This window comes from Podarcis bocagei (genome assembly GCF_964188305.1).
Source record: "Podarcis bocagei genome assembly, chromosome: 5".
Taxonomy (NCBI): Eukaryota; Metazoa; Chordata; class Lepidosauria; order Squamata; family Lacertidae; genus Podarcis; species Podarcis bocagei.
In genome coordinates this window covers 24,345,064-24,357,557 of record NC_138129.1, presented here as the reverse complement: position 1 = coordinate 24,357,557, position 12,494 = coordinate 24,345,064, and the positions used below count along the sequence as shown (strand labels likewise).

Here is a 12,494-nt window from a genome sequence, read left to right as displayed (position 1 = left end):
GGTGCAGAATGCTGCAGCGAGACTCCTTACAGGGTCCTCGCTGCAAGATCACATTCATCCGGTGCTATACCAGCTGCATGGGCTCCCGGTGGAGTACAGGATCAGGTTTAAGGTGCTGGTTTTAACCTTTAAAGCCCTATACGGCCTGGGACCCTCGTACCTACAGGACCACTCTCCTGGTATGTCCCACAGAGGAACTTACGATCTGCAAACAAAAACATCTTGGAGGTCCCAGGCCACAGAGAGGTTAGGCTGGCCTCAACCAGAGCCAGGGCTTTTTCGGTTGTGGCTCCGATCTGGTGGAACGCTCTGCCACAAGAGATTAGGGCCCTGTGGGACTTGACATCTTTCTGCAGGGCCTGCAAGAAAGAGCTGATCCGCCAAGCCTTTGGCCAGGGCACAGCCCGACTCCCTCCTTTGGCAATCTTTACAGAACTCTACCCAATGGTTGCCATCAATTTGATTTGAAGTCATTTTTTTAATGAAATGATTTTAAAATGTTGTCGTATTTTATTGTTCTTAGCCACCCTGAGCCCGGCTTTGGCTGGGGAGGGCGGGATATAAATAAAAATTTATTATTATTATTATTGGGGTATGCACAGAGTTCCAGTTCAACTGAGCTGCTTGATTACACCTTTCAAAAGAACCAAGTTGCATGGAATGGCAGAAAAGGTTAATTACTGGCAACTTTTGACACATTGTATACCAACCTTTCTTAACTTGGTGCTGTCCAGATATTTTGGACAATTCCCACCAGCTCCATTCATTGTGTTGGCTGGGGCTGATGGGAGTTGTCACTCCAAACATCTGGACAGCACCAAGTTGGGGAAGTTCATTGCAGATTATAATCTGTTAATTCCAATGTCTACTGTTGCAAGAGGTGACATAGATGGAAACTATATACAACCCAACAGAATTAGCAAGATGCACCAGCTAAGAATGAGGGCGTGAAAAGATGGCATAATCTCCTGACCCACCCCTACCAATATAAATACTGACTTAGCTCAGTCTTAGGCATTGATATCTGGCTAACATCATGAAGACTTTAGGTGCCTTCCTCCTTCTGAGCATCCTAGTCCTTTCTTCACAGATGCCACCTGCATCTGGTACAGGAAGACCAAAAGGTAAGTCCCAATACAACCATATGCTATAAGGGGTATTTTTGCTTCTGATAAAGATGGGCATTTCCCCCCGCCACCATTTCATCCTTTGAAATCAGATCAGTGCAGGGTTAGCCAACATGGTACCCTCTGAATGTTGGTGGGCTCCAACTCCCATAGGCCAGCATAGCCAATGAGCAGAGATCAAGATAGTTGGAATCTAACAATGTCTGGAGGATATCATACTAGCAACACTGATCTTAAGGGATGCTTGCACCATTGGTGACCCACTAAGCCAAACATCCATTCAACTATGGGCTGGTCCATGGTAGAGCCTGGTGTGGTTCTGGCAGGTGAGAGGGTGGGGACTGGTGGTTATGGAGAGGGGCAGCCTGAGACTTTGGCAGGTCCTGGAGTGGGAGTGGGGTGAGTCTAACTGGTGCCAGAGTAGAAAGATTAAAAAACAAACAAACCACATGCCGTCTCCGTTTCAATTACTTTGCGTGTTCAATAGCATATCTGATACTGAAGTCAAGGGCAGAATTACGGATGAGCAGGCAAACACTTGACAAATAGCAATTCTAGCTATGCTGAGGAGCATGCTTTTAATACTGGCAATGTTTCAAGATAGCCGTCCTGCAGTCTTCTGTAGCTCGTCTTATCTAGTAAACTCCTCCTGCTTTTTTCAGAGCAGGGGAACCAGTTTCCATAAAGACTGCTGAGGAATTCTCCCCTGTTCTTTCAATCTGGAATCAGACTTAACCTATGGAACTTTTCTTCTGAAAGGATAAGTCTATAAATGGATACTAGTCACATTGGCTATGTTCTGCCTCCATGGCTGGAGGCAATAATTCTTCTGAATACCAGTTGCTGGAGGTGAGAGAGCCTTCGTACTTGGGTCATGTCTGGGGGTTTCCCATAGGCAATCTGGTTGGCCACTGTGAGAACAGGATTCTGGACTAGATGGGTCATTGGCCTGATCCAGCAGACCCATCTTATGTCCTTAAGAGTAATTATCTGGCAAGTCCAAGAAGCATAACAATTCTTCCCTTTTCTTTCATTCCACGTTTGCTCTTTCTGTTGCAGAGAAACCAGGACAGTGCCCAGTGGTTACTGTAAGATGTCGGATGATGAATCCCCCCAACCATTGCAGTAATGACTTTGACTGTACAGGGTCCATGAAGTGTTGCCAAGGGATATGTGGAAAAGACTGCATCGACCCAGTATTTGGTACTGTATGCAACAAGATAATTGTATTGTGTTGATTCAAGTTTTTCGCCAACGATTTTAGCATTTCCCTTGTGGGTGGTAATATGGGTTATGATTCCTTTGAGGAGAACAAATCGGGAAATTGAAAGTTGTATTGCTTGCATCTCAGGAAAGATGGTGAAAATGTTCCAAGCGTGGATGGCTGGAGAAGAAGTGGCTTTGCATTCTGTTATGGCAGGGCTAGCCAACATGGTGCATTCCAGATTTATCCGACTACAAAACCCATCAGCCCTAGCTAGCATAGTCAATGGTTAGGGATGATGGAGGATGTAGTTCACAATGTTCAAAGGACACCACATTGGCTACGTCTGTATTATGGGATGCAGATCCGGCTCGCCCATTAGGCAAGCTGAGGCTGCTGCCTCAGGCAGTAGAAGACCCCCAGGCAGGCATCCCCGCAGCTATGCTGCCTGCCCCTTCACCAGTGGTGGAGTGGTCACACCCACAATTGGCATGATCTTGTTGGAAATTGGCACAAATGGTGGTGCTGCTTCTGCACCATTGGCAGATGCAGCAGGGCGCATATCAAAGCAGGTGGCAGCAGAAGGAGCAGACAGGTAGTGGTGTGGCAGCAACATTGGCGTGGCATGGTGGCACTTTCCCCTTTCCTCAAGTGGCGAAACGGGAAGCACCATCCCTGATGGGATGCAGCAATGGTGGAGAAAGGTGGGATTCTTTTCCTTTTAAGTGAAGACTGAGATCTATCAGCAATGCAGGAGGGCTCCCTACCCTCATTCACCAACTGCAGGGCACCTCTATGGATCAGAGTGACTTTTCTCCAAAACAACTCTATTTGTGCCCAGTGACATTTTTGCTACCTGGATCCAACAGTTGCTGGATATCGAGAGTGGAAGGGCACTCAGAATTATCCGTTGGGAATAACAGGCCTGTGTTAGTTATGTCCATTAATTCCAATAGATCAACTCTGAGTGTGGCCAACATTGGAAGCAACCCATGATATGCAAAATCTGTGTTCCCATTCGGTGGAGGGATCCCACTGGAAGTGACATCAGGCATGATGGTGGCATCTTAACTCTCTTCTAACTGTAGTATAACTGTTGGTTTTGGTATGGGAGAATGTAATCCCAGGTGGAATAGATGGAGGGAGCATCCTGATACTGTCCTGGTCTCCTTTCTCTTATTCTTACAGGGCAATTCATTACAGAATCATAGAATTGTAGAGTTGGAAGGGACCCTGAGGGTGATCTAGTCCAATTATTATTTATGACTCATGCATATTACACTGCAGCTCTATATTGTTGCAGATCCAATTGTCAATAATCATAACCTAATTATAAATCTAAATATAAATTACTGAAGTATTGAGTTTAGGCTCTTGGTGCTTATTAGATTCAGAGACTTTCGTCAGAGATATGTCATGTTACAGCAAGAGATGATATTATGTGTACTAGAGAAGCCAAGGTCAACAACTCCTCCTTCATATAGTTCAGACAGGGCATGAGAATTGTGTAACCTGCACTAATCCATGCAGAATGTGAGTCATTTATCACACTGCAACGATCTGTGATGGTAGGATTTAATCAAATAGATCTTCCTCTCCTCTTTCCTGTAGCATAAATTCTTGTTTCACTGATGGACACCCAGCAACAACAACAACAACAACAACAACAACAACAACAACAACAACTACAGCTACAGCTACAGCTACAGCTACAACTACAGCAACTACAGCAACTACAACAGCAACTACAGCAACTACAACACTGCAACAAAAACACCTGTTCCATCCATGGACATTATTCTGATTGGTAGTCACCAGCCAACTACTTACGGTACCTCATTTGCAGGAGGAAAATTTAGCTGAATGATTCATTGATTTGGACCTTTGGGTCTGTAAAGTATTTGAAGCCCTTGATTTGGAGAGGGAAATGATAATCTCTCCGTTTATGTCTTCAGATCCCAAAGAAAGGCCCATTTGTTACAAAGCTAACTCTTAAGATATCATTCTTCTGATTTACTGTAGACAAACTAATATCGGAGACAGAATTGAGCTGAAGCTGCTTTCCGCTTTTCATGTTGGCATTTCATAATAACAGCTTCCCCCTTTTTTGCCTCTTATTGGAGTTGCTCTCAAAAGTCTCCTTCATTTTGGATTGCACAAGTCTTCACTGAAATTATGTGCGGACGTATTAGCATGCACTTCTGGTGCCTAATGTGATATGCCCTTTGGAGCAACATATTCAGCCATAGCCCCAGGAAGAAATAACTCTGTACCTTCCTATCTCTGTTTTGTGGTGTTGGATGGCAGACTTGTGCGTACTTACAAACAGCCTCCACTGGCCTCCACCTAAAACAGTTACTCATGAGCAACAACAACCACATAATAGAGTAAGGGGCACAGGGACCATACCTTATGGCAGTGCCTGATGCCAACTCAGTCTCCATGTCTACTCTAGCAACAATAGAACAGGACCTAATACTGTCTCCCACAGGGGTGCATTTCCCTGCCCATTTTCCACTTTGATTTCTACCATCACCTGCCCAAAACATCCTTCTGTATTCAACATAGAATTGACAGGTCAGTCTCTACGCCTGAAAAATATATGGATACAAACCTGACCTCACAATGGCAATACGCACAAACCAGTAGCAGAACATTTTGGCCTCCCTAGACTCTCTGTAACTCACTTCAACGTACATATTTCACAACAAAGGGACTTCGAATGAATAAATACAATGTGAAACAACTGAATTACAATTTGTCAAGAAGTTCATTGCCATCACTTGTGGGTCAAATGAAGAGAAAGGATTTTAATAAATTACTTTATTATGGTCATAGACCAGAATATTTTTAAAAATCAAATTACCAATCAATGCCAAGATATCTGCCATCATGGCTTTCTTACAAATGGTTCCCTGCCCACTGTGTTTGTTGATAGGGTCATCTCAAAAACGATGAGTCAGTTATCATTAAACTGCAGCTGTAAAGGGTGTGCCTATTTAACATACATACACATTCTAATTACTACTCTAATTGCATCTCATTACCATTCAGTTTTTGCTTTATACCTTTCTCCCTTAAATACCTGCCAACTAATAATTCACTTCATGCATCCAATGAAGTAGCTTTAGTCCACAAAAGCTTGTGCTGCAATAAACCTTAATAAATCTATTTGTCTTTAAGATGCCTCAAGCCTCGTTGTTGCTCTAACAAGATTTGTTTGCCAAAGTCAGAAGCAATTACTTCTGAACCAGGAACTTGATATCTGCTAATCTTAGCTATTCAGTAATATTTGTTTTGTGGCAACCAGCCAAGTCAAATTGGATGCTCTGCTATTGGCCAAACGAATGCTCTTGTTTGAGATATGTGATTAACAAGAAAATGCAGCTCTGCAGGTGCATGACAACAGTGCAGAAGTCTTTGTGTTCAAAGTTTCCACTCAGACCAACATTTCAAAACCATATATGTCTGCCTGCCTGCCTGTCTAATATGACAGTTGCCAACATTTCATTATAGTCTAGCATTGGCAGGATAGAACACAGATGAAGCTACACAAACAATGCCTGAGGTCAGAGGTGCAGAAATTTTACATGCAACAAGGGAGTAGTTAGAGATTATGGGAGCTTCATTAACAAAGACTCCGAAATTCCTGATTAAGTGAGCTGTAGTCCAAAAACACAGGATGTGGGTGGCGCTGTGGTCTAAACCACTGAGCCTCTTGGGCTTGCTCATCAGAAGGTTGGCAGTTCAAATCCCCATGACGGAGTGAGCTCCCGTGGCTCTGTCCCAGCTCCTGCCAACCTAGCAGCTCGAAAGCATGCCAGTGCAAGTAGATAAATAGGTACCACTGTGGCGGAAAGGTAAATGGCGTTTCCGTGCACTCTAATTTCCTTCACGGTGTTCCGTTGCACCAAAAGTGGTTTAGTCATGCTGGCCACATGACCCGGAAAGCTGTCTGCGGACAAACGCCGGTTCCCTCAGCCTGAAAAGTGAGATGACCACCGCAACCCCATAGTCACCTTTGACTGGACTTAACTATCCAGGGGTCCTTTACCTCTTACCTTTTTTGAGTCCCAAAACATTTGTAAAACAGCTTGAAGTTTTCAGTTTCCCTTACTTTCTCATTTTCCCAATATTAAATTCAGTGTGGTGTAATGGTTAGACTTAGAGTGCTGAGCTAGGGCCTGGGGCACCAGGGTTCATAATCCCCACTCGGCCATGAAGCTCATGGGGTGACCTTGAGCCAGTCACCATCTCTTGGTTTAACCTACCTCACAGGGTGGTTGTGAGGATGAAATGGGGAGGAGGAGGAGGACCATGTACACTACCTTGAGATTATGGAAGATACAGTGGTACCTCAGGTTACATACACTTCAGGTTACAGACTCCGCTAAGCCAGAAATAGTGTTTCAGGTTAAGAACTATGCTTCAGGATGAGAACAGAAATCGGGCTCCAGCGGCACGGCAGCAGCAGGAGGCCCCATTAGCTAAAGTGGTGCTTCAGGTTAAGAACAGTTTCAGGTTAAGTACGGACCTCCGGAACGAATTAAGTACTTAACCTGAGGTACCACTGTAAAGGCATTTAAGCAATTTCGTTTATATTTCACCAAACTTACACATTTTTTGTATTCAATTTTGCCCAATATACATATTTTTTGCAAGCAATTTTCCTCAATATAATGCAGTTTTATATGCTATTATCACCATGTGCATTTTTGTGAAAACATTCCCCATTTTGTACGCATTTTTGACTGTACACTTGCATCACAAAATTAAAATGCAGACAGAATAATCTCCCCAAGTGTGAGCTGTTGGAACTTATCCTAAACAGGTGCTGCCAGCAGTCTTGTAGAGTGGGTACTACTCTTTCCCAGAACGTCACTAAAACTGCTCACCTTGGGAAGGTTGACCAACAGAAGGGTTTGACAGAACCAAATATTTGCTTGCAGAGAGATGTGTGCAGGCATCTATAGGCAAACGAAGTACAGTACAGTGGTACCTCAGGTTACATATGCTTCAGGTTACATACGCTTCAGGTTATAGACTCCGCTCACCCAGAAATAGTGCTTCAGGTTAAGAACTTTGCTTCAGGATGAGAACAGAAATCGTGCTCCGGCGGCACGGCAGCAGCAGGAGGCCTCATTAGCTAAAGTGGTGCTTCAGGTTAAGAACAGTTTCAGGTTAAGAATGGACCTCCGGAACGAATTAAGTACTTAACCCGAGGTGCCACTGTACATACATCACAAGACTAGAATAGTATGCATTTCTCAGATTTCTCCTGTTGGCAATGACCCACAGGTCAGCTTGTGGTATTGGGGAAATCTACTTCCTTCCTTGTAAATACCGTGAAGTCAATTGTTAAATGACCTCTGTAGCTCTCTGCTAAGATTTTACTATTTAAGCAAATGACTTTCTCTCTTTCCTTCCCCTTCATTTCCTTGGTTCCCCATTTGACATCTTTTAGGCCGACCCTTCCCCAATGCCTTCCATATGCTTTGGATTACATTTCCCATCAGCCTTGACCACTGGGCATGTTAGTTGAGAGTTGTGGTCCAAAATCCCTGGAGGCACCACATGGTGAGGGCTGCCATATATGAAAGAATTAAAGAGCCATCGTCCCTGAGCATCATTAACAAAACAACAGACAAGAGATTATCATTCATTATAGTGTTCTAGATCAGTGTTCTTCAACAGATTGAATATCAGGGTGCAAAGGATGGGTGTGCTTGAGGCTATCCATCTAAGGGTGTGCTGTTGATGTTCAGTGATCAATTCTTGTTAATGTTGATTGGTTGATTCATATATTGTATATTTTAAACTTTGTTGTGTGTAGCTTCATCTGTGTTCATTCCTGGCAATGAGGAGGCAGTGATGGTCATCTGAACAGATGGTTTTAAAAGAGGATTGGGCAGTATGTACCTTACAGTTACTTTTTGTAACTGACAACCCAATAATGTGTACTCTGTGCGTGTTTTTGTTTTTATGTTATGTTATTTATGGTGCTACTGTTGAAAACCAATAATTGGGTATCACCCAGTATGTCTGATCTGACATCATAGCAGTCACAAACAGTATTGAAAATGGGATTGTGTAATCATGATTCTATAATCATATGAACATCGGGAACAGCCCTGTGTAAACCAAGGATGGGGAATCTGTGGTCCTTCAAATGTGGCCGGACCACAACACCCACCATCTCAGAGTATTGGCCATGCCAGCTGGGGATGAACTCCAACATCATCTGGGGTACCAAAGGCTTACACGCTTCCCTTAGTGGCTGGCAGTGGGACAGAGTAATCTGTGGGGTAAATGGCCATATCCCAGCATCAACTGATTTCACAAGCATAACAGAAGAGAGAAGGTTAAGCACGTACAGTAAATTAATATCAGTTTTTTATAGTGGGCTGAAAATGCTGGTAAAATATTCTCAGTAAAGAGAAATTATGCTAAGCATGAGGATGTGAAAAGATACTATCATCTCTTAGCCCAGCTCTACCAGTATAAATATCTGCCTGTCTTGGTCGTAGGCATCCATATTTGGTTCCTGCCAGCACCATGAAGACACTGAGTGCTTTCTTGCTTGTGGGTCTCCTAGTCCTTTGGTCAGGGATGTCCGTATCGGGTACAATATTCTTCAGAGGTAAGTTCCAAAGGCACCTTCTGGAGCAAGTGGTAGCCAGAGATACAGGTGAGAAAGATCCTTTTGCTTCTGCTAAGGATGGGTATTGTCATAGGTGGGGGACCTGTGGCCCTCCAAATACCGTATTTTTCACTCCATAAGACACACTTTTTTCTTTCTAAAAAGTAAGAGGAAATGTCTGTGCGTCTTATGAAGCGAATGCATGGTTCCTGGAGCCGAATTGCCTAGGGGTAAAAAGCAGATCATGCTTTTTTTAAAAAAAGAGGGAAGTGGGTGCTGAAACAAAGCCATCGTTTGCTGAGAGAGTTAAAGGAGGCTGCCTAGGAGGGGGAGGTAAAGACAGTAAACTTGCAAAGGGGGGGAAACAGGAAAATTAAAGCAATAAGGAAATTAGAAGAAAAGGAGAAGCAAAGAAGTTAGAAGCAAAAAACTGTTCGAGCTAAGGAAAAGACTCTAGGGCAAACAAGAGGGAAGGGAGTGTTGAAAGGAAGCAGCTGATCGGTGGGATCGGAAGAGGACTAAGGGAGGCTAGCGGAGGCTGCCTGGGAGGGGGGAGGTAAAAGCCCATGGATCCTCAGGATTTTTGCACTGGGTCACCCCAAATTCACCATCAGATCACATAGCATGTCCATGGCTACAGCCTGCACCCTAAAAATCACACACCCACTGTTTCGTGGGGCCGCAATGGCGCAAAAACGTGGTTATAAAGCACGGATCCACATGGATCCTCAGGATTTTTGCATTGGGTCACCCAGTGAGCTCCATCTTCCCTGACCATGAACCATAAAGACTGTGCCAGATGAACCCCTTTCTGAAGACTTTTCCATAACTGGGGTGCTACTATTGAAAAAGCCCATTTCCTAGTGGTTATCTGCCTCCTTTCATTTGGTCAGGGTGCCCCGTCTGAAATGATGATTAAGATTGGGATAGACATAAGGAAGGCACTCTTGCAGGTAACCTGGTTCCAAGACAGAGGGGGCTTTAAAAGTGGGCCCCAAAGTGGAGAGTATGTGACAAGCAAATGCATATGGACAAAATACCCAGTCCCAGCTCATCATTTTGCAACCCTGTTCTGGACCTGCTCCCACTTCTGAACTGTTTGCCACACAATATTTTCTTTATGCATTTGTTTTTATGTGAAACATTTTTAGCCTGCTGTTCATAAAAACGATTGCCAGGGTGTTACATCTATAAAAACCACAAATCATAAAAATGCAATAATAAAACTTTTAAGGATGCAGTGAGATCACTAAAACGTATTTAAGAGGACAATCTCTGCATCAGTGGAACAAGCAACAATTTGTTGTTGTTGTTTAGTCGTTTAGTCGTGTCCGACTCTTCTTGACCCCATGGACCAGAGCACGCCAGGCACGCCTGTCTTCCACTAAGTGAATAGAATTAAAGAATTTGAAAGGGCTCAGTCAGTGCCAAAAAGAGTCAAGTGTTGGCACCTATCACACACCTGAAGGGTGCTCTAGAAATGGAGTGTAACCCCAACTCTAGTTGCCATGTAAGATACCTTTCCACACTGGCCAGCTCAGTTGTGCTTTCTCTTAGTTCTTGCAGGGCTTTTAAAATTCTCACTAATAACTTGAATTTGACTCTGAACCACTCATTATGTTACTGTTTCTGTTTCAGGAAAACCTGGTGTCTGTCCACTGTTTCTCATGAGATGCTTAATGGTGAATCCCCCTAACAAATGCATTTTTGACAATGACTGCCCTAGCAATTTGAAGTGCTGTGTAGGGCCTTGCGGGAGAGACTGCTTCCAACCACATTTCGGTACAATAAATAGCAAGTTGTTGTATTATATTTTATTCATTTATTCTATTTATTATATTTCCTCCAAGGAGGTGAAGGTTGTGCACATTGTTCTCCCATTTGATCCTCATGACAACCCTGTGGGGTAGGTCACGTTGAGAGACAGGGACTGGCCAGGGTGGCCCAGTTAAGCTCAGACCACAGAGGGCAAAGCCTTTTACTAAAGCACCTACCCAAGAGTGCAAAGTTCAAGGTGCACCATGCTCTCAAGAATCAAGCTAAATACAAAGCATGATCTAGAAACAAGGTCAGGAAGCAATCCAAGGTCCAGAGTAGAAGCACCCAACTGCCATTGCTTTAATACAGCTGAGTTGGTAGAACATGAGATCCTCACTCTCAGGGTAAGGGATTTGATAATGGGCAAAAGATTCCTGCTTTACAGGGGGTGTTGGTCCCTTCCAACTCTATGAACTTGGGCCCAAATTTTTGGTTGCTTGTGATCTGGAGGACTGGGGGATTGCCTAACCTTCTCTTCTGACAGCTCCAGGAGTTTGTCAGCAGGTGTCATCCCAGAGAGCTCCTCAAGAAGATCTCAGCATTGGATTCAGGGTCTCCTGCCTCTTCCACATTGTATGATTGGTACTCAATAATTTGACTACATTTCACACAATGCTGCAATATCTGGGAATATTCTTTAGGGATGTTTTCAGGCTAGAAGAGAATAAAGAACGTGGTGAGCTGCAATCAGAGATGGAAACATTGCTTTTCTGAGTTTATCTTTCATACTACAGTGGTACCTCGGGTTACATATGCTTCAGGTTACATACGCTTCAGGTTACATACGCTTCAGGTTACACACTCCGCTAACCCAGAAATAGTGCTTCAGGTTAAGAACTTTGCTTCAGGATAAGAACAGAAATTGGGCGGCGCGGCAGCAGGAGGAGACCCCATTAGCTAAAGTGGTGCTTCAGGTTAAGAACAGTTTCAGGTTAAGTACGGACCTCCGGAACGAATTAAGTACTTAACCCGAGGTACCACTGTACACTTTATTTCTCTGTAGGTGCACCATGCTGGACCCCCCTTATAAATGTGATGTTGACTATGACTGCCCTAAAAATAAGAAGTGTTGTGAGGGGATATGTGGCAGAGACTGCTACCTGGCAATTTTTGGTACTGTAAACAACACTAATATGAGGCGGGTCATGTATGTTCCACTTAACAGCTGGGAAGTGATAGGGACTATTCCTCCAAGGAAAGTGATTTCAGAAACAGGAAACATTGCTGCTTGTGTTCTGGGATGCCCTCCAAAATTCTGAGGGTTGGGCTAACCTTCCAAGAAGAAGCATAGCATTGTACTTGAAGGACACAACTTAGAGGGCATTTCCAATAGTTGTGTTGCACTCCTGACAAATGACATCAGGTGATGGACAGGTGGACGATGCTTGCCCAAAGCAGTCCCTTTTAGCACTGGAGCATCGCCAGTGGAGGGTTTGCCACGTTCTAATCCAGCCCTTTGTTAATGAAGTGGTTCCTTACCACTGCCCTACCATGATCAGCAGAGTTATGGGAAATGACCTGGAATGAGAACAATACCAGGCAATTAACAATGACAATCCAAGCGTTTTAGTACTTTAGCATATTTCTAGGTCTCCTTACTTTATGCATATGCAGCTATACTTAGATTTGGAACCTGATCTTATTTCGACATTTCAGTGCCGGTAAAAGCAATCCCATATCAAAGAAAGAACCAAGACAATCCTTG

General features: G+C 43.8%; 1 long non-coding RNA gene across 1 annotated transcript; it reads left to right on the top strand.

Annotated features, from left to right (window-relative positions):
- Positions 1–1,016: 1,016 nt before the first annotated feature.
- On the top strand, positions 1,017–5,513 carry LOC308587604. Its single transcript, XR_014008487.1, has 3 exons — positions 1,017–1,124; positions 2,187–2,330; positions 3,943–5,513. It is a non-coding gene; the product is annotated as an uncharacterized lncRNA (long non-coding RNA).
- Positions 5,514–12,494: the final 6,981 nt, after the last annotated feature.